Here is a 19,827-nt window from a genome sequence, read left to right as displayed (position 1 = left end):
AGGTTCCCTAGGACTAACCTCTAGGGTGGAGCCCTGTGACTCCCATGTTGGAGAGGCTGGAGTCCATCTTTAGACTTGGTGAACTTGGCTTCCAAGAAAACGAGGTAAAGGAAGTTTCCTGAAATTTCCCAGTTATGAGATCACCCTGTAGAGCCAGGCCTCTTTTGCCCTGTAGTAGGTGGTTCCAGTGGGAGAACTTTTTTTGAAATTCATTTAAGAGATAGTAATGTTTTCCCGACTATCTGCAAACCTCTTGGAGTCATGTCAGGTGGGCGGAGAGCCATTATTCTTAGAGATTTCGGAGTTTAAGTTCAGGGTCTGGACTTTTTCTAGTTATTCTCTATCTCTAGTCAAAATGTAGGCTTGGCTGGACAGCTACCTTCTGCAGAAGTCTGTAAGCCTGTTGGTAATAGGGCTGTAGAATATAGAATGGACATTGGGGATTGCCCTGTCCCTCTCCTGTCTTGTTCAGATGGAAAAACTGAGGCCTAGAGAATTCCATTTGGTTTATTTGAGCAAATCTTAAATGAGAGCCCACTCTATGCCAGGCACTGTGCCCCGGACCAAGGCAATACAAGGAGCATGAAACACGGTCTCTATCGTTTACAGATCAGTGACCAGCTCATCCATCCTGTTTATGGATCAGCTTATGGCCCAGATCACCCTGCTGGTAAGTGGGCAAAAATGGAGGGACAGGAGGATGGCTTCTCTCTGTCCGTCTTCCTTCCTTCCCTCCCTCCCTTCCTCCCTTCCTTCCTTCCCTCCCTCCTCTCTTCCTTCCTTCCTTTTTTACATTATGTTAGTTTCCCTTTCTCTTTCTTCTTCTTTTTTTTTGAATTCTGACAAGTTTTTAAGCCCTAGGGTCTTTGTATTTACCAGGTGGAAGTGAGTAAGCAGTAATACTAACAATTCCAAGGACGTGTTTGATCACTTCTCTCCTTCCTGAAAGGCCTCAATACAAGACATAGTGCTTTCAGACCTGAGGAAGCAAAGTTTATTTTTTTATTTGTAGGAACTTGCCTTGAATTCTGAGAGGGGAAAATAAACCAAGCTAGCAAACATAAAGGCTTTTTTTTTTTTTTTTTTTTTTTGTGGCCTGAGGAAATACACCTTCTGTGATAGATAAGCTCAAAAATACCCTCTGGATGATGCTATCCAAACTATAATCCAACTACGGTTTATGGTGGACTGCCCTAATTTTCCAAGTTCTGACTTTTCCTCTCTTTTAGGGTATATTACTTGAGTAGATTTTGTGAGTAGAAGGAAATCGTGAATTAAAAATAAAGACGTTACATGACCATAACTGGAAAATCACTACAGAATGTCTGCACATGTTACACAGTGATATTCAGTGGTACGAAAATTGCCTGTAAATAGACCCCTCATCCTTCTCACTGTGGCCGAATCTGGTAAAGGCCACCGTCTGGGCGTCTGTGTCTTTGCTGATCGACAGAACGAAGTAGAAGCCTGAACATCAGGCACCTGAAGTTTGCATGTGATCGAGCTTCTGGGCCTCTAAAAATCTTACATTTTATTCCCAAACACAGGCATCTGCTCCTAATTAAAGTATCAGGGTATAATTATACCCTTTCTTATTAGTAGATATGGAATCTGACAGTTGCTTAGATACAAAATAAGCAAGTACAGATTTCGTTCTGTGCCCTTCACAGGCTGGGGAGATAGAACAACAGAATTTTCAAACGCTCTGCGTAAATGAGTCTTGTTGCTTTGCAAATGAAAAGTTCTGAATTATCACCGGTAAATTTGCCTGGGAACAGATGTTAATCCCGTCATAACTCTGTGGCTTGAGCTTTAATATCATTCGATTATTTCACTGGCTTGGTCCCTTCACCTCTCTGCCGCATTCCGACCCCCAAACAAAAAGCATCTGTCTTTCTAAGATACAGTTAAAGCCAGCCTGGAATCCAACAGCGGCGCAGGGAGAAAGCAGACGTGGCTTGTTCGGGGGATCCTGGAGCCAGAAGACGTGGCATGTCAGGGCTGTGTCGCCACCGGATCTGCCTTTGGGCTCGTCAGAGGGCCATTTTGGGCACAGGGGTGTGGGTTTGGCACCCTGGGGAACTTCCTGGTCATGCCAAGGTAGCCTCTCCCTCTCTCAGATATGTCGTTTACCTAGCACCATTAGGGACATTTCCCGCTAAGCCGTCAGCTGCAGGGATTCAGAGACCAGGCTGCTGAGCGGCCACCCAGTATATCTCTAGTGTGTGGCATGATACTTGGCACTTAGAAGGTGCTCCATTTCAAAGTTACTGAAAGAATGGATTCCACTGACTCCCTTACATGTAAGTCACCCTGGGAGAGGTAATCTTTTCAACCTTAGTGTTGTTTACTCTGCAGGGCGCGGGAATGGATTAGATCAGGATTCTCAGTGACCCAGGGCCATGTTCTGCCTTCCAACCTGTTTCCAAGAATGGTTTTTACATTTTTAAATGGTTGGGGGGAAAAAAAATCCAAATAAGAAGAATATTTCATGACACACGGAAATGATATGAAATCCAAATTTCTGTGTCCTTAGATAGAAGCGTTCCCGCAACGTAATGATGCTGTTTATTTATTTATGTTTTACATTTTTTAATATAATTTATTGTCAGATTGGTTTCCATAAAACGCCCGGTGCTCATCCCAACAGGTGGCCTCCTCAATATTATGCTGTTTACTTACATATTGTCTTCGGTAACTTTTGCACGACCGTGGCAGAACTGAATCTTTGTAATAGAGACTGCGTGGCCTGTAAAGCCTAAAATATTTGCTAGCTGGCCCTTTACAGGAAGTTAGCCATCCTCTGGAGTAGATCATTTGCTAGGGTTAGCTTTTGATGTCAGGGTTGGGGGGTTGTGGGATGCCGGAGACAGAACGGTACAGGTGAGTCACAGCGCAGGTTAGCTGGGAGGGGAGAATGGCCCAGAAATCTGGAGGAGCACTTCAGCCCTCTTCACCCTTCTGCCAGCCCTGGCCCTTCCACAGTGGAAGTTTCCAGTTTCTCATTGTAATTCTGATGAATGCCCTCAAGGAATGCAGTGATAATCATTTCTCAGACTGCCGCACTGCTTGGATGCAAAGGACTGGATCTTTCTGTTGTTCCTTGGTCGTTGTAAATCCCCAGTTCAAAGTGCTCTTTCTTTGTCAAAGACATAAAATTTTGCTTCCAGACAATGTTTGGGTAATAAATCTGTGTGTGTGAGCCAGTGTGAGCTGGAGCTTGTCTTTGGAAAGCAATTGTCTTCAGCCTTCAGCCGCCAGGCAGGCCCTCGGTGCAGCTAGCCACGGCTTGGCTTCCCGGGGCCATGTTGACCCCACTGGTTGGGTTCCAGAAGCTTTGTTTCTAAGCTCCCAGCAAGGGTGGAGCCCTATCCTTCCGGAGAAGTGCCTTTGTGATTAAGCTGGTAAGGATGCAATCAGCCTAGTTAAAGCCTTGATAATCCACTTGATCCGTCCCAGTTATCCATCCAAATCCCAGGAGGCATCTTGTCTACCTGAGTCTCATTTCTCTGGGGTTAACAGGAGCCACCCCCCCACCCCCACCCCACTCGGAGCCAGCGGCTTCATACGGTTCTCTTATTAGCCATCCAATTTCTGAATTTCCTCCAAACCCCACACTTCACTTGGAAAGAGGTTACTTCTCTGTGGGTTACTGAAGGCCTGACTCATCCAGAGGCATATAAAAAAAAAATGCCCACTGTCTTTTGATGGCGTATTTAATGGATGGGGAGATAGCTTTGCTTTCTGAGTGGCAGTGATTAACATTGGCATCATTTACCTTAAGTAGACCTGGGTTTTGGAAAATCATAACCAATAAGATTGTCATGTCTTTTTTAAGGGTTGGCAAGCGGGGATTCCTGTGGGAGCACTAGCCGGTGATCTGATCTGAAAGGGTTTGTTTCGAAAGCAATGTGGGAAAGGGTTTGCAGAAAGGGAACACACGTTTCTACTTCTGGCGATACCCACCACCTGTTGCACCTGTTACATTATGTGCTAATATATATTCTGTATATATATTTCCTCGAATTCTTGCCCAAACCCTGCAGCATAGATGCTATTATCTTCATTTTACGGAGGACGAAACCGGGACTTAAATAGAATGAATCCGGGTTGCCGGAGGATCTACAGACATGGTATCAGCAGCATTTGAAACCACAAAGTGTGACCTCAGAGCACACGTGCAGAGCATCACCCAAGCCCCCCCCTCTGGGGTGACCCTGCAGCCACCTCACACTTTAAGGACACACCAAAGTTTAGGAAGAACCAAAATACAAAGACGTTAACAAACTGGACCGTGGGGAACACAGGCCCAGCCAACATGTGGTTATCCGTCTCTCCTGGTACAGGGATCACGAACCCTCAGACTTTCTTTAGCTAAAAGTTTCCACCTTCTTCCTGCCTAGGCATTTCAAACAAGATTTAGTTGAAATTGTTTATTTATTGCCCAATGGGTTCCAAACCCGAAAGACGTAAGAAGACATGTAAAGAAAAGCCCATCTCCCACCCTGGGAGATTTCTTATGGGCCTCCTCATGGGAAAGCAAAGCGAAGCTAATGTGATAGATTACAAAGATGGCCATAGTTCTTCTCCCTCCCTTGCTCCCTTGCCCACCTCTTTCCTCTGTGACCTTGACACCTGTTCTGTCAAGAGGTAGAGTCTATGAGGCACCATGTAAGCAAGCCCAGGCTGGTCTGCTGGGGGGCGGGGGCGGCGGGAAACACATGGGGCAGATGAATCATCCTAGCAAGTGCAAAGGCCTGAGGGCCAAGGATGTTTGGTGCATATGAAGGGCAGTCCAGAGGCCAGACTGGGGGGAGGGTGCTAAGAAATGAGGCTGGAGAAGTAGCCAGAAGCCTCGAATGCCATGAGGAGAGCTTCAAGTTTTATTCTAAGTGTGTGATAGCAATGAATGAACAAAGGAGCAAACAGATGGACGCAGGCGTGAATGGTTAACCGAGAACAATGAAAGAGCGTGGTTCCTAACAGATCAAGTGAACAGCTGTTGTTGCCATGGTTGGCACATCTGGGATTTGAAACTCCAAGGAGAGCAAAGCCCATCCTGTGGTTTGATAGGCTCAGCGCAGAAGGGACAGAGCTGGAGAAAACAGACACCAAGCGGTGGGTACCGTGTAATCTGATCTCTGTTGCTTTTGTTCCGGTTCGGGATCCCCAGGGGGACATCAGATTGACTCTGATATTGATTACTGATTTCTGATACTCACGTTGAGGGTTCAGCCACAGTGCAGTCATTGTTATCAGCAAACAAACGGGAGGCCTTCTGCCATGGGGCTCCTTGGGCTGATGTGGGAGAAAACTCAAGAAATTATTTGTCAGTCCCACATCCAAATTTTTGCTGGCCCACTCAACAGAGATTTTGCTTCCCTGCAACAAAGTGAAACATCCTCATGACGTTATTGGGCTTTGATAACATGAGGGTATCGTAATGCTGGAGAATGAATCTGGCAACGAACCATCTCAAAATTTAATGGCTCCTGATGCTCCTGAGGTGGGACTGTATGACTGATCTCAGCTGGGCTTTCGCATAGTGTGTGGGCCGTTAGCGGGTGGGCTTGAGACGGATTTAGCATGGGCTCACTCACACGGGCTGAGTGAGTTGGCCGGCTGTCAGCTGGGGCATGTGGGTTCTTATATTCCAGGATGTGTGCTTGGACTCATTCGTATGGTGGTGTGGCCGCTGGGTTCCTTGTGCAGCATGAGGGCAAAGCCCCAACGTGCAAGTCTTTTCAAGCTTCTGCTTACCTAATGCTGGTTGTCGATGTCCTGTTGGCCGAAACCAATTTCGAGACGAGTCCAGATTCAAGGAGGGGGCCAGAAGGTACCACCTCTCGATGGGAGGAAACTTGAAATCATATAGCAAAGAATTTGTGACTTTTTTTTTTTTTAAATTCATGACTATTTTTGCATACAGTCCATTGCAGAGTATGAGGGAGTTGTTATTTGTTTGTTTTTACCTGAAAGCATTCTTTTGAGAAACGGATTGTTTTTAAATTTGCTTAATTTCTTCCAGGCGGGGGGGGGTGGGGCTATGCTAATTCATACGGCTGGCATAAAGCTTTATGATTTTATCTGTGCAAGTTGCATGTAATTGAAATCATAGGTGGGTATTTTTGGGAATAACTTTCCTTGGAAAGTATGATGACATATGACCATTATGTATAATTTGCAAATAACTTGCCAAATAATTATAGGTGGATATTTTTGGGAATAACTTTCCTTGGAAAGTATGATGACATATGATGATCATGTATAATTCGCCAAATAATTTTCCTGCCCTTTTAACATTCTTAACAGAGCATGATTCACTTATGCACAGTTATGCTATCCTTAGTCAGACTCATACTTCTATGCCTGTCTCAGACCATAGCAAAGCTATGACCCTCCTTGAGAGGCGAGCGTGCTGTTAAAGTTAGGACGAGAACGTGATGCTTGGGGAGAGAGCTCCAGCCTTGTTCCATAAGAAGGCATACTCTCTAGTTTTGGTCTGCTGTAAAAAAGATGCGTGACCTTGTGAAAGTCACTTAACTGTCCTTGACTTCGGTTTCATTATGGATGATATGAAATCTTCCTTCTGGTGCTCAAGTCTGTGATGGTTCCTCCGGGCTTCCTGGATAGCCACACTTCTGCCTGCCGAGGCGTCGCTAACTCCTCCAGGACCACCAGGAATAGGTTTGTTTTATCAGGACTTCTGGATAGTTGAGATTTCTAAAAAGGGTTTCAAAAACAAAAACATAATTGGACAGAGCCCCATTCTTTATAAAGATGGGAGACGGAAATGCAAGAGGCTCACAGGGTGTGAGGGACTCCATTCGGGATGGGGAGGACTTGACCATGGCCTCCTGCCCCGTGAGGTCCGCTGGTAGTGGCATCTCCTGTGGAGCGAGCCCGGGGGTGGTCGGTTGCAGCCGGAATCCTCAGTTGCCCTTTCACTTGGGCTGCTCTACCCTCAGTGGCAAGGAAGCCCAGGCTGGAGCATGGTTGGTGGGCGAACTGCACCTGTCCCCATGGTGGCCTCTGTGTGGGCACCTCGGGCTCCAGGAAGAAAAGCTATATGGGGATGCTCCCCTGGTGCTTTCTGCTGCCATCTATGCTCAGGTCACGAGGGTGAAACAGTTCAACTCCCTGAGGGTTCAGAAAGTGGCAGAAATATGTGGCCTGGGCCACATGCCATGCTGCAGGTGTGGTGGGGCCTTGGAGAAATGAAGATGGTGTGTCCCAGATAAAGGCCTTTTAAGTCCAATTTGGAAGAACACCATGGCCAAAACCTGCTTTTGCCTCCTCTTTGAGTCTCTTAAGGGCTAGAATGAGTTTCACACGAAGCCAGCCTATCTTCTTGGAAGATGCACCCATTAGTTTTTTCTCCTAGCAACCCTTTGAGAGGTTCTTACCTGGGTCGCCTGACTCCCTTCCCATTTTCCTTTGGATCGAACTTTTGACTTTCTGCTCCCCACTTTGAGTGGCTTTCAGGGACAACCCCGCAAGTGAATGCTCCTCATGAATTCTGGGTCCAATTGGCTCCATATCTGGGGGATGGGTCGAGCCAGACGCTGAGACACAGGGAGAATTTGACATCCCATGACGCCAAGCGCCTCCTGCAAGGATGGCACGTCTTCCTTCCGGGGTGCAGAGATGCTTCCTGCCTTCCTTGGCCCCGTTTTGAACTTCCTCACGGGTACCGCTAAGCCTAAGGAAACGAGAACGGATGCGTTATTGCAAACGGAAGTGGAGTGTTGGATGGATCTGAGAGATATTTAGGAATTCAGATGGACTGTACTGGATGTGGGGGCGGTGGGAAGGGTACTTCTGGGCTAGGGCCCAGGTTTGTTGTGAATAATAAACTGGCAGATGGTGCCATTTGGTGGGATGGGGGCTGCTGTAAAAGTCGTGGACGGCCGCTACTGCCTTGAGTGACTGTCCATAAGTCGTTAGCCATCTTGATGCTCTGTTTCCTCAAGAATAATTACCTCAAATGGTCCTTGACAGTAGCATACAGAGAAGACTGCCAGCTCGAAGTGTTCACAAACAGGAAATAATGTGGAGCCACCATAGGGCACCCCCTGGAATGCCAAGCCTGGCTGCTCTCCTCAGCCCTGGGCTGTTGAGATCAAACCATCGACACATCATTGATGTGAACAAACGAAGACTAAATTAATGTGTTTTGGAATGAATGATTGCATGCCCCCCTCCTCAGAGTGGGTTGCCTGTATTTCCTGAAAACTCAATTTCTTTTTGGTCTCACAGAGGGCACTGCTCTCTCCAGCACGGATGTTCTGGAATGGCCAACCCCCAGGGGGTAAGGTGAAACCCTTCAGGCTCCAGGAGGAGGCCGGTGGTGATGCATACGAGCCTGAGCCCAAACCTCGGAAACTGAATCCAGCTGGGCCCTCCCTAGGCTACCCGGGCGCCCAGCGGCAGATCGAAATCCTGGTTTCAGGCACCTGTGAGCAGCCTGGGGTGACGGGCGCTGTGTCTCTCTCAGGCGGGATCTGGCAAAAGCCCAGCTTCTTCACCTGACACGGTCACGCGGAGAGAGAGAGGTTATCAGTGCAGAAAGAACAGACTGGGGATCTGGCAGAGGGAAAGAGAGAGTGTGACACACACATACGCTTCTCTCCCCCTCCCACATAAAGAGATTACTGCCAAGAAATGAGGCATTTTTAGATACATGTGTATTTTCTAGAGTACATCCTTTAAAGTACCTTCATATTTCACATTTTAGCTGCATTGTTTTGGAAAGAAATGGGTTTTAAAATGCATGATGTGATTTCCACCTTTTCCAAGTAGAGTACTCTAAGATCAATGCAGCCTTAAAATATCTTTCTTTATTATGGAAAATTGCAAGCATATACAAAAGTGAGAGGATCCTGGAATAAAACCTATGGACCCAACAGCCAGTCTCAACAATGGTGACCAGTTCATGACCAACCTTGTTCGTCTCTATTCCCTACTTGCCTCTATCTCAGATTATTTAAATTCACCCTGTTTGTGCTGACCTAGGGTCATTATTATGACTATAGCGACGTAGCATGTGTAATGCACCCTCCCTTCCGTGTATTTATTGTATCTGTCCCTGCCTTTACAAGGACCCCCCAGTCTGTCTCCTATAATCTAGTCTCAGAAGGCATAATAGCTATGGTGGTTAAAATCCTGCATCAAGTAAGAGCCCACGGGATTTGAGAGAGCCTTTCCTACCTGGATTTGAAAAACAAACAAACAAACAAACAAACATTTTTTTTTAATTAAGTAGGCTGTACCCCCAACATAGGGCTCAAACTCACACCCCGGGGATCACTCCACTGACTGAGCCAGCCGGGTGCCATCTTTCCTAGATGTTAACACTGGGCTTATCTTGGGATTTCTCAGGCTGTTTCTGGAGGACTGAGGTTTAACACTTTTTGTCTCTTAAAAATGCAAGTGTTTTATCACGCTGTGTGCCTTTTTTTTTTTTTTGAGAATGAAGTCATTATTAATCGATGCCAAGAAATGGAAAACCACTAATTTTTGAGGAAGATTTTGAGACGTAAATGAGGACTTGCAGGTGCACCCAATCCATCACCTACGGCACGTGCGCGATGGGGCTTGTCTCGTTTTGCGGTTCAGCACCAGCCCTGGCAGCTTCGCTCCGGAGACGTTGTGAGCAACGGCACTCAGGTTTGCACCAAATGCCTCCGGACTGCGATGTGTGTCTCTCTCCCTTCGCTCCCCTTTTGCTGTGTTTTCAGATTACGTGGTTGTTCCCCGTCTCTGCTCTTTGTGACGCTTCTGCAGTCATAACAGAGACGGACTGTAAGTTGCTGGGTTAACTAGGTAACCACACCTGTTACATTGGTACCCTGTTGGGGCGTGTGAAATTGAATTCATGAGCCCCCTTTTCCAAAACGGTGCATGAGAACTCCCTGAGCTCAGAGGTGTGTACCCAGTGACGGGCTCTGAGGATGAAGGTGCGGACGCGGCGTGGGGTGCGCCTGGATAACTCCGTTAAGCAGGATCACGAAGATGGGAAGCGAAAAGCTTGAGGATCCTCCAGGCATCTTGGTGCCTTGCAGTCAACAGGGGCTGCGCCCACCTTCCAGCACCTTCTGGCACGTTCCGGCACCCTCTGCACGGGGTGCCACTTCCCGGGTTGTAGGGGGCATAAGTGTGTGGATCCTAAGGAACAAGTGTTCTGGGCATTTGGGGGAGGTTTCAACCACCCAAGTGTTAATTGAAGAAACTAGTTAATTGAAGAAACTGGGATGGAGAAGCTGTTTCACTCACTCACCTCCCTTTATTCCCTCTTAATCTCTGCCTTCAGGATTTCCCCTTTTTATGTTATCTGCCGTTCACAAATGTTCCTTTATGGATGAAAACCTGAAGGCATGCCATCAATCCTTGAACACTGAGAGCACTCAGAAGGGGCTTTTCTGGGAAACAGAATGACCCTGCTTTAGGTGATTAAGAGAGGAGGGAGCTGGGAGGAGGCCTGGCGACGGGCGGTCAGTGTTACAGCCCCCCCTATGGAATGGCTTGCTTCGGAAGTGCTCCCTGCCAAGATCAGGATAGGGCGGCGGGCCAGCACCCCACTTTTCAGACAAGGAATGTGAGATGGAGATTCGGGCTTTTCCATCTAACGTTTATCTTCCTGTCTCCCTTCCCTGGCCTGTCCTGGGCCCCTAGACTTCTCACCCTCCCTGCCCCCCCTCCCCCCCTCCCCCCCAGTTCCTTTTCCTGTTCTGCTTCACACTTCAGACTCAGTTTCCCACCGCAAACCTGCCGTGTGCCACCATTTCTCTCCCTCTTGCCAGCTTCAGATCTTCTCAGGCCCGTGAACTTCCAGGATCCGACACTAGATCTTTTCAGGTTGAGAACAAGACGCGCTTTTCCCGGTAGGACCCTTGTGCAGAAGAAAGAGGTGGGCTGGGGGGATTTCATGGCTCTCTCCGCTCCATTTTGAATTAAAACAGAATCGATCCCATCAAAAGGCGCTGACTGAGGGCTTGGAAACTGTCAGGTGTCCTGCCTATAGAGGCATCACTTCCCTGGGCTGTGCGTGTACGAGGCCCCAAGGGTGGGCTGGTGGTGGGGCAGGGGCAGGCAGAGAACGCCACCGAGGAGGCTGGCCCGGGGTCAGAGGGCAGGCCTGAACCTGGGGCTTTCTCCAGGAGGGGAGTGTTGAGCCCTGAATGGCAGGCCAGTAGGTGGTTCTGAGTGAGAATGTGGTGATGGCGGGTAGTAGGGTGGTTAACAGCAGTTCCCCACGTCTCCCTCCTCCCTGTTCCCAAGAGATGTTGGTAGTGATGACCCAGGACATCCTGACCCAGCTCTGAGCCCGAGGAGGGTCCAACTTGCTGCCCTCAGAAAGTGCGAACAGAAGAGCCCACAGATGGGAAGGATGCCTTTTCTCTGGGAAACCATATCAGCAGTGGTAGCTCTGGGCTCACAGCAGCCCTGCAAATCCCGTCGAAGCCCATTTTTACCTTTGCGTGAATCTGTGATGTACTTCTGAGTACTTATCACGCACTAAGCGTGATGCTCTGGGCCTTCCACACATCACGCCTTGAGCCCCCAAGACAAGCCTATGGTTGGGACCATTATCGTCTGTACTCTACAGACGGGTCAACTGAGGCCCAAAGCAGCACAGTCTCCTAAGTGTGACCTGGCCAGTGAGTGCCGGAGCTGAAGTCCCGGCGTCAGGACCCCCGATCTGGAGCGGGTCTTGCCACGCGCCGCCTTTGAGGCTGGGTTTCTGTTCTCATGGGGGCCACCTGGCGTCTCCCTTCCTGTTGTCCCTGCCGCATGGGGCCAGCTCTCCTGTGGCGTCCTGACTGCTCAGCTCATTAGAGGGGAGCGGCTCTACCCGGAGCCAGACCGCCGGCCCCAACGTCCAGTTTGGCTCTGTCAGCCCAGCTGGTGCAGGCAAACCCATGGTTGCCTCAGGCGCCAATTGTGGGCCACACCCTCATATCCCCTGTGGGAATACGACAAATGGCAGAGGGTGGGATTTGTTTCTAAAGTAGACAAGAGTGAAGCAGACCAAGCAGGCACTCTGCAGCTGTGCCTGTCAGAAGCTTGCAAAATGGGGAAAAAGCAGCGGGAGAGGCCTGTGTCACCAGCGGCCCCCCCACCAGATGTGGGGGTTCTCCGGGTCCCGGGCAGGAAGGCTGTGTGGGAAACTGGGTCTACGGATGGAGGGATGCACACTTCAGAGGTCTTCCTAAGCTGTCTGTGGGGTGTCCAGACCGAGGGTTCTGCTCTTGGTGGGAGCTTTCTGGTTCCTGGTGATGGGACGGGGGCTGGGCAGGAGTGTCGAGGGCATGTGTGTGTGCATGCGGGGGCTTGTCAACGGGGATCGCTAACATCGGTCGCCTGACTGACTTCCGTCCTTGCAGGCCGGGAGTCCTGGCTGTCTGAGGATAGTACCCTGCATAGGGTAGCTTTGTCAACACAGGCAGTGCCTCACCAGGGTCAGGCCTCTGGAAGCTATAGAATCCATTATGGCTGCACAGCTTAGTTGCCTTAAAGATCAACATCATCTTCATTTCTGAAAGCCTAGCCGGTTGTGTCCAAAATATCAGAGGCCCAGTACTTAAAAAGAAATGGGTGGCCAATTTGGTTCAGAATTAATCTGTAAAAAATAAAATATTTTTCGGGACACCTGGGTGGCTCAGTTGGTTGAGCGTCCGACTTCAGCTGAGGTCATGATCTCAAGGGTTTGTGAGCTCGAGCCCCATGTTGGGCTCTGTGCTGACAGCTGGGAGCCTGGAGCCCGCTTCGGATTCTGTGTCTCTCTCTCTCTGCCCCTCCCTGGCTCACGCTCGGTCTCTCTCTGTCTCTCAAAAACTAAACATTAAAAAAATAAAAGATTTTTTATTTTATCTTTGTGTTACCTCAGCACTTTAAACAATTAACTAAGATCTCTTAACATTTCCACATGTGTAAACTTTGTTCCGTCTCAACTCTACTGTGGAAGGTTAACAGAACCCCTGTTTAAAGCAAGGGAGTAGTCTCCCCTTCGCCCCTTCCCTTGGGATCTCTGTCTCTCTCTCCTTCTGTAAAGTAATGAAGAATACATTTTATAGCCAAGACTTTTTTTTTTTTTCTTGTTCCTCAGAGGAAAGAATCCTGTGCATATATTCAGAGTTAAAAGGATAAAGACTCCAAATCTGGTACAAAGCAGAAACGTGGATCTGACCTGGGCAATTTTCAGCCTAAACAAGATACTCCCAACCATGGAGACCCAGAGATAAACTGCATTTGCTAGATGCTCAGACATGAATTGCCTATGAAAGTTGCTTTCCCAGCCTGCTGTCTCCTTAGCTAATTTGGTGCACTTCCTGCTCCTTGTAGCCACTTAGCAAGTAAGAAAATCTTGAACTAGGCAGCAGTAACGATTTTTGAGATGCATGCATGTTGTTTCCGGACCAAGTCGGGATTTTTCAAGTTAGTGCGTTTCTGTCATCATTGCTTATAGACGCGGTTTCCTGGTGGCTCAGATGAATGGAGCGAGTTATGGTTTCATCACCTTGTGGACTGTAGGAGTGCTAACAACACTGACTCCATCTTCCGCCCTCCATCTTGGGCTCCCCTCCAGCACACAGGTGGAATCATTCTAGATAACTAGTAGAGCGCACAGGTGGTACCACTTTAGGTAACTAACTAGCTTGTGATCTCACCACCATGCCCCTCACTCCATAAAAGCTGGGGGTTAAGGTTTGCAGGGGGTTGACAGAGGATAGGGGCATCAGGAGAGCTGCAGTAGAGCTGCTTAGGACCCTGGATCATCAGTCCATCTGCCCGATCCCCCCGGTCAGTAAGTTACCCTGAATGAGACTCTATGTGAATGGTATGGGGTGGCTTGCTTCGATTTTCAGTATTAAAATGCCCTCTCTGTCTGCAGGGTACATTACTGACCCTCCTGCGTCTTCTAAACGTGGACCCATTAACCTAAGTCTGCCCTTTGATCACCTAGCCTGACTCTGGCTGGTCATCTCCGTGTTGTGGCTAGTTGAGTGGACACAGATCTGGTCTCTCTTCTGGGAGAGCGTTAGAGCTTTGTGGGACAGCTCATTCTCTTTCCGTGTGTTAGAGGTCGTAATGTGCTCGTGCACCCGTCCATCTGTCCAGCAAACTTCTGAGGTCCCCATAAAGAGCTGGGAGTTCACAGTCTGGTAGAAGAGCCAACAGTGCCAGGGTGTTGAGAGAATTTATTTTGAGCAGACTGCTGGAGGCTTGGGACAGTTTGGTAGGTTGGAGGGGAGGATATAATTTAAATTAAATGACATCATGCTTGAATTTTAGAAGTTCTTTATTGAGATTCAATTTGCATATGGTAAAATGAACAAATCTTAAGAGGACAGCGTGGTGACTTTTTTGCAAGTGTAGATACCCATGCGGCCACCAGAACATTTCCGTCATCCCAGAAAACGCCCTTCTAGTCAATCTTCCCCACCCCTGTCACCCTCTGCCGTAGATAACCACTATTCTGACTTGTTACCAAAATCGGTTTTGGCTGATCTCACGCTTCAGAGAAATGGCGTCGAATGGCATATATGTTTTTGGTCTTTCACTCAACACAACATCTGTGAGACCATCGATGCTGCATGTATCCATATCCTGTCCCGTTTCACTGATGGACAGTATTCCATCGTGTGAGTATTGGTTTGCCTATCCCTTCTTCTGCTGATGGGCACTTGGCCTGTTTCTAGCTTTTGGCTGTTTTGAATAAAGCTGTCATCGACATTCACGTACAAGTCTTTTTGTGGACACAAGCGTTCAATTTGAAGTGAATGAGACCTAGGGAGATCAGGAGAGTCAACAGATTTTCAGTTATTCGATGTGATGAAACCCTTTACAACAGAAACCCAAGGCTGACTGGATTTTGACACAGGCTAAATGTGTCCCCTCTGAGAGGCACTCTCTCATCTGAGTGTGCTCCTCACATGAGGCCGTGTGAGGAAATGAATTAATCATGGTGCCTTCAGCTTAGTCGCAGATCTCCCTACAGGAAGGGAGCTCCCCCCCGCCCCCCATGGGCCTCACTTTTGACTTGTTGGGGAACCAGAGACTCTTGGGAGTAAAGTTAAGAGATCTCACTCTGTGAAGAGGGACCACAGGCTGCCTCCCTCCTAGTGTGTAAGGTGGCGATTGCGTGTGTGTGTGTGTGTGTGTGTGTGTTTGGGGGTGGGGGGTGGGTCGGGGATCCTGATTCCGGTTTCCAGACCACAGTGACGGCAGAGGAGGCGATGGTGGGCCCTACTCCGGTTGCTGGAGTTGCAAGTCGGCAGATTCTGCAGCGCCGGAGGCTCTCCTGTCCCCAGCTGTGTCTGTGTGGCAAAACGAGAAGGGCAGTGCCTTGTGACAGACAGTCTAATCTTACCTGCCTGCTGTGAGGGACACTCACCATCCCAGAGAATTGCAACGTATAAATTGTCTCTTAACACTGATAAACAGTAAGGAGGAGGAAAAAGCCCTGACAAAATATTACAACTTAATTGTATTTCTCAGCTGGGCTCGGGAAATCTGCTCCCTCCTTAGGCTAACGCTATTTACCAAGTCTCCTGGCCCCACAATAATTATTTCTTTAACCCTTGGTGCGACGGCGCCCTGGCAGGGGACGGGACTGAACTGACAGGGAAGCTGAATGAGGTCGTCCCAGGTGCGGGGGTGGGGGAGGCAGGCCGTCGTGAGGGGCACGAATCACTGTGACTTCTGGCTTCCCGTTCGGGCTGCGAGGGGGACAGGAGGACAGGCCGCCCCTGAGAGTGGAGGCTGCCGGGAGGGGGTGCGGGCGAGGAGGAAGGCTTTCTGCTGGCCTGGTTTTCTAGTGCACAGGTGTTTGCAATTCTAAATAAATGTGCAGTGTCAGGACTCAGCAGCTTATCAGCTGAGACTTATAATGAGGGCTGAGCGGGGGAAAGAAGATTGGCCCTTTCTGGGAACTTGTCATTATGTTGGATGGACCCGAAGTCGGGTCTAATTAGAAAAGAAAAAAAAAAACAAAAAACACCGAGCGCTGGGAGAACTGACTTTGGGGGTGCGAGGGACAAGGCGGGGGAGGAGGCCCTCCCCTGTCAGAAATACCGTGTGCTCCCCAAATCCCCCTGCGTGGGATCCGGAAGCTCACCACTGTGAACGTTGTTGCCTTTTGACTCGGGAAAGCAGACATTTCCCGCTTTCCGGAAGGTTCTGAAAAACTAGGATAGTTAGAATATCCGTTCAGAGAGGGAGGTCAGAGAGCCAGAGCGGTGTCCGTCGGTGACTCACAAAGGCCCATCTGGTGGCCTCGGCGGGTGACGGGGTGGTTTACCACTTACTCCTGCGCTCGTGTGTTGGCCTGCTCCTTTGTTCCTTCGTTGCTGTCACACGCTTCGACTAACACCCCAGGTCCTAATTGTACTAGGCTGAATGGCGTCCTCCCCAGATTGATGTCCTTCCCTGAACCTCAGGGTGAGAACTTCTTTGAAAGCAGGGTCGTTGGCGGATGTAATTGGTAAAGTTAAGGTGAGGCCTCGGTGGAGCGGGGTGGGCCCTTCATCCAGTATATGACTGATGTCCTTATGAGAACAGAAGAGACTCCTAATACAGAAGAAAGGCAGGCAGAGACTGGCGGGGGGGGGGGGGGGGTCGGGGGATGTGGGTATGAGCCAAGGAGCACCACCAGCCCCTGGCAATCTCTAGAAGTGAGAGAGAAACGGAGCAGATCCTCCCTAGAGCCCCTGAGGACCAACGCTACTGACGCCTTGCTTTTGGAGTTCCGGTTTCCTGAACTGTGCGAGAATGAAATCCTCTTACATTAAGCCATCTAGTCTGTGGTACTTCGAGCAGCCCTCGGAAACCAGTACACTCGTGGTGGCTTGCAAGGCTCGTGGCTGCTTCTCCAGCCTCCTTAAAAATTAAAGGAAACAAATATTTGTTTATTTTTGAGAGAGAGTGCGAGCTGGGGAGGGGCAGAGAGAGACGGGAACAGAGGATCCAAAGTTGACTCTGCCTGATGAGCCTGATGTGGGACTTGAACCCACGAGCCGCGACATCACGACCCGGGCCGCGACATCACGACCCGGGCCAAAGTCAGACACTTAACTGGCTGAGCCACTCAGGCGCCCCTCCAGCCTCACTTTTTACCGTCCTCCCCTCAGTCTGGCCTCTTGACTACTCTTCATACGTGTTGAACACCCTTCATCCTCAGGGCCCTTGTATTTGCTATTTTTTCTGCCTGGAACTTCTTTCCAGATAGTCCCATGTCTTGTTCCCAGACTTTACTCCCTTCTCTGCTCAAATGTCACCTCTTCAGAGAGAGCTGTTCTGATATCTTCTCTAAAACCGCATCTCCTCTGTCCGCCTCTGACTCCTTACTCTGCTAATTTTCTTCCTGGTACGTATCCCTCGTAGGCATCGCAACGTGTATGCATATTTGTGGGTTTTTTTTTTTCCCTCCTGCTTCCCCAGCCCGGTTGGAAGCTCTGTGAGGACAGGGACCTCGTCTTGTTTACTGCTGCATACCTAAATAGTGCTTGGCAAATAGTAAGTGTTCAATAAATAGTTATTGTTAACATTACCCATGCCAGGTAACCAAAGCCAAACCCAGCTCCTGAGCTCACGAGACTCGAATTCTAGTAACTAAGACGTACAGGTGTAAAGAATAGCTGGGGTTAAGGGAAGGAGAGAGCATGTGAGTGGGATTTCAGCTGGTTTGGGAGGCCAGGGAGAGATTTCCTGAGCGAGGGATACTTGAGGCTTGATTGTGGGCTTGGAAGTGACCATGTGGGGAGTGCCACGGCTGTGGGGCGGGAGGGAACATGGGCATGTCTGAGGAGGCCAGTGTGGCTGGGAGCCAGGAAGAGAGCGACTGAGTGGCAGAGGGGGAGCCAGAATATCCAGGGCCCTGCAGGTGATGCAAGGGCCTTGGTGCTTATCTTGAGTGACGGGAAGACTTTGAAGGGACCAAGAGTGGAAGAGAGGCAGGCATGGCGTGATCTGGTTTGTGTTTCACAAAGTACATTCTGGCTACAGCATGGTCAGTGCCTTGGGGTGACCAGTTAGGAGGCCGTTGTGGTTGTCTGGAGAACTGCCTGGAGTTAGTGAGAAGTGACCAAATCAGGAGCTATTCGGGGTTCAAAATGGACAGGATTTGGTGATGGACTCCAGGTAGGGGTGAGAAGGAGGGGATAAGTTCAAGGGGAAATCTCAGGTTTCTACCATGCACAACGGAATGGATTGTGGTACCATTCCCAAAGTGAAGACCATCGGAGACGTGTGTATGCATGTGTGTGTGTGTGGGGGGGGGGGGGGTGGGAGCAAACCTTGAATCTGACCATTTCGGCTGCATGGCTGTTAGGTCCATTCCACAGGCCTCAGCGGAAATAAGAGGTGAAGCCTCTGAACGGGGCTTTGATCTGAGAAGGCTTGTGCACGTGTGCTTCGCTGGAGTGCTCCAGTAAACCATGGATCTTGGCACGCACCATTGGATGGCCCCTCCCACATTGTCCCTGGGCTTGGTCATGTGATTTATTCTGGCCAATGGGACACTGGTACACAAAGCAAGCCGAGGATAGGGAAGCTCTTGACTTTGGGGCTTGGAAGTCAAGATGGCTTAGAAGTTGGCTGCGGGCTGTAAAGAGGCCCGGGGAGACCGCTGCATGATGAGACGCTGCATGGAGAGGCGCCGTGTGTGATGACAGGCCATCTTGAATTCCGCCGCAGCCAAGCTCCCATCTGGGTGCAGCCACAGAGGTGACCACTGCCACAGCGCCTGGAGCAGAACCCTGTCTACCCACAGAACCAGGAAGAAGGACAGGCTGTTGCTGTTTTTTTTTTTTTTTTTTTAATAATTTTTTAAATTAAATTAATTTATTTTCAGAGAGACAGCATGAGCAGGGGAGGGGCAGAGAGAGAGAGAGAGAGAGGGAGAAAGAGAGAGAATGCTGCCAGCACATTGCTGGATGTGGGGCTCGAACTCACGAACCGTGAGATCATGACCTGAGCTGAAATCAAGGGTCAGGTGCTTAGCCGACTGAGCCACCCAGGTGCCCCCAGGCTGTTGCTGTTTTAAGCCACTTAGTTTTGGGTGGTTTGTGATACGGCAACAGATAACTGAAACAGACCTCTTCTGATAGATTAAAGTGGGGGAACCAGGCTACGGTTGGGATTTTCTGGGTAGAGTCTTCAAAACGGAACTCTCTCAGGCCCCTCCGCCAAGAAGTTTTCTTTTGTTACTTCTTTCTTTGTCCTGAGCCCCAGCCTTGGGGAGGGCAGGCTGTGCCTTGGGGAGGCAGCCTTGGGGAGGCTTGGGCAGCCTTGGGGAGGGCAGACCCGTCTCCCTGGTCTCTCCTTGTCCCTTCCCTATGTCTCCCGTGGCCTGAATCTACACCTGGTTTTCCTCCTTTCCTTCCTGCTTCTTCTTGTCGTATAGCTGTGGGGAGCCCTCAAGGCTACAGAAACATCTGAGACTTGGATACGCATTACTGCCCCCCTTCCTTTTGTCGCCTATCCTAGCACAGGAGTCAAATTAGGTCTCCTTTGTCTTTCTCTTAATGAACAGGTTTAGCCACTGTAAGCTGGCTGTTATATTGGCCTGCAAATGCTGTTTGTGAGCCATTGTCAACTGAGACCTGAGACCGACCCGGACCCCTCCTTAATTATGTGCCATTAATGATGTACATGCTGCAGTTAGGGGGACGTCGTGGATCGGTTTCCCACTTTAATTCTGTGCGGTGTTATATGAAATGCTAATGAGTCCAGAATTCTCAAAGGTCCTAATCTGAATACGCTGCCTTTTCTTCTTTTTAGGGGGATGGGGATGGGATTCAAAACAATTAAAATGAAATTTACTTC

General features: G+C 49.3%; 3 long non-coding RNA genes across 4 annotated transcripts in view; 2 read left to right on the top strand and 1 right to left on the bottom strand.

Moving 5' to 3' along the window:
- LOC123380194 lies at nt 1-10,676 on the top strand. Its single transcript, XR_006585698.1, has 3 exons — nt 1-104; nt 610-670; nt 9,472-10,676. It is a non-coding gene; the product is annotated as an uncharacterized LOC123380194 (long non-coding RNA).
- A 2,173-nt stretch (nt 10,677-12,849) lies between these two features.
- LOC111562325 overlaps nt 12,850-19,827 on the top strand; it is a 202,153-nt gene continuing 195,175 nt past the window's right edge. The window contains exon 1 of one of the 2 annotated variants that reach the window (XR_002745522.2): nt 12,850-13,803. This is a non-coding gene — a long non-coding RNA (uncharacterized LOC111562325). The remainder of the gene's footprint in view (nt 13,804-19,827) is intronic. The other variant, XR_006585696.1, reaches the window with a different exon arrangement.
- On the bottom strand, nt 13,887-15,986 carry LOC123380193. The gene is made up of 3 exons (XR_006585697.1): nt 15,547-15,986; nt 15,218-15,320; nt 13,887-14,790 (listed from the first exon to the last, which is right to left on the bottom strand). It is a non-coding gene; the product is annotated as an uncharacterized LOC123380193 (long non-coding RNA).

The sequence above is a fragment of the Felis catus genome, chromosome C2 (genome assembly GCF_018350175.1).
Source record: "Felis catus isolate Fca126 chromosome C2, F.catus_Fca126_mat1.0, whole genome shotgun sequence".
Classification (NCBI taxonomy): Eukaryota; Metazoa; Chordata; class Mammalia; order Carnivora; family Felidae; genus Felis; species Felis catus.
This window is presented reverse-complemented; position numbering and strand designations above follow the sequence as displayed.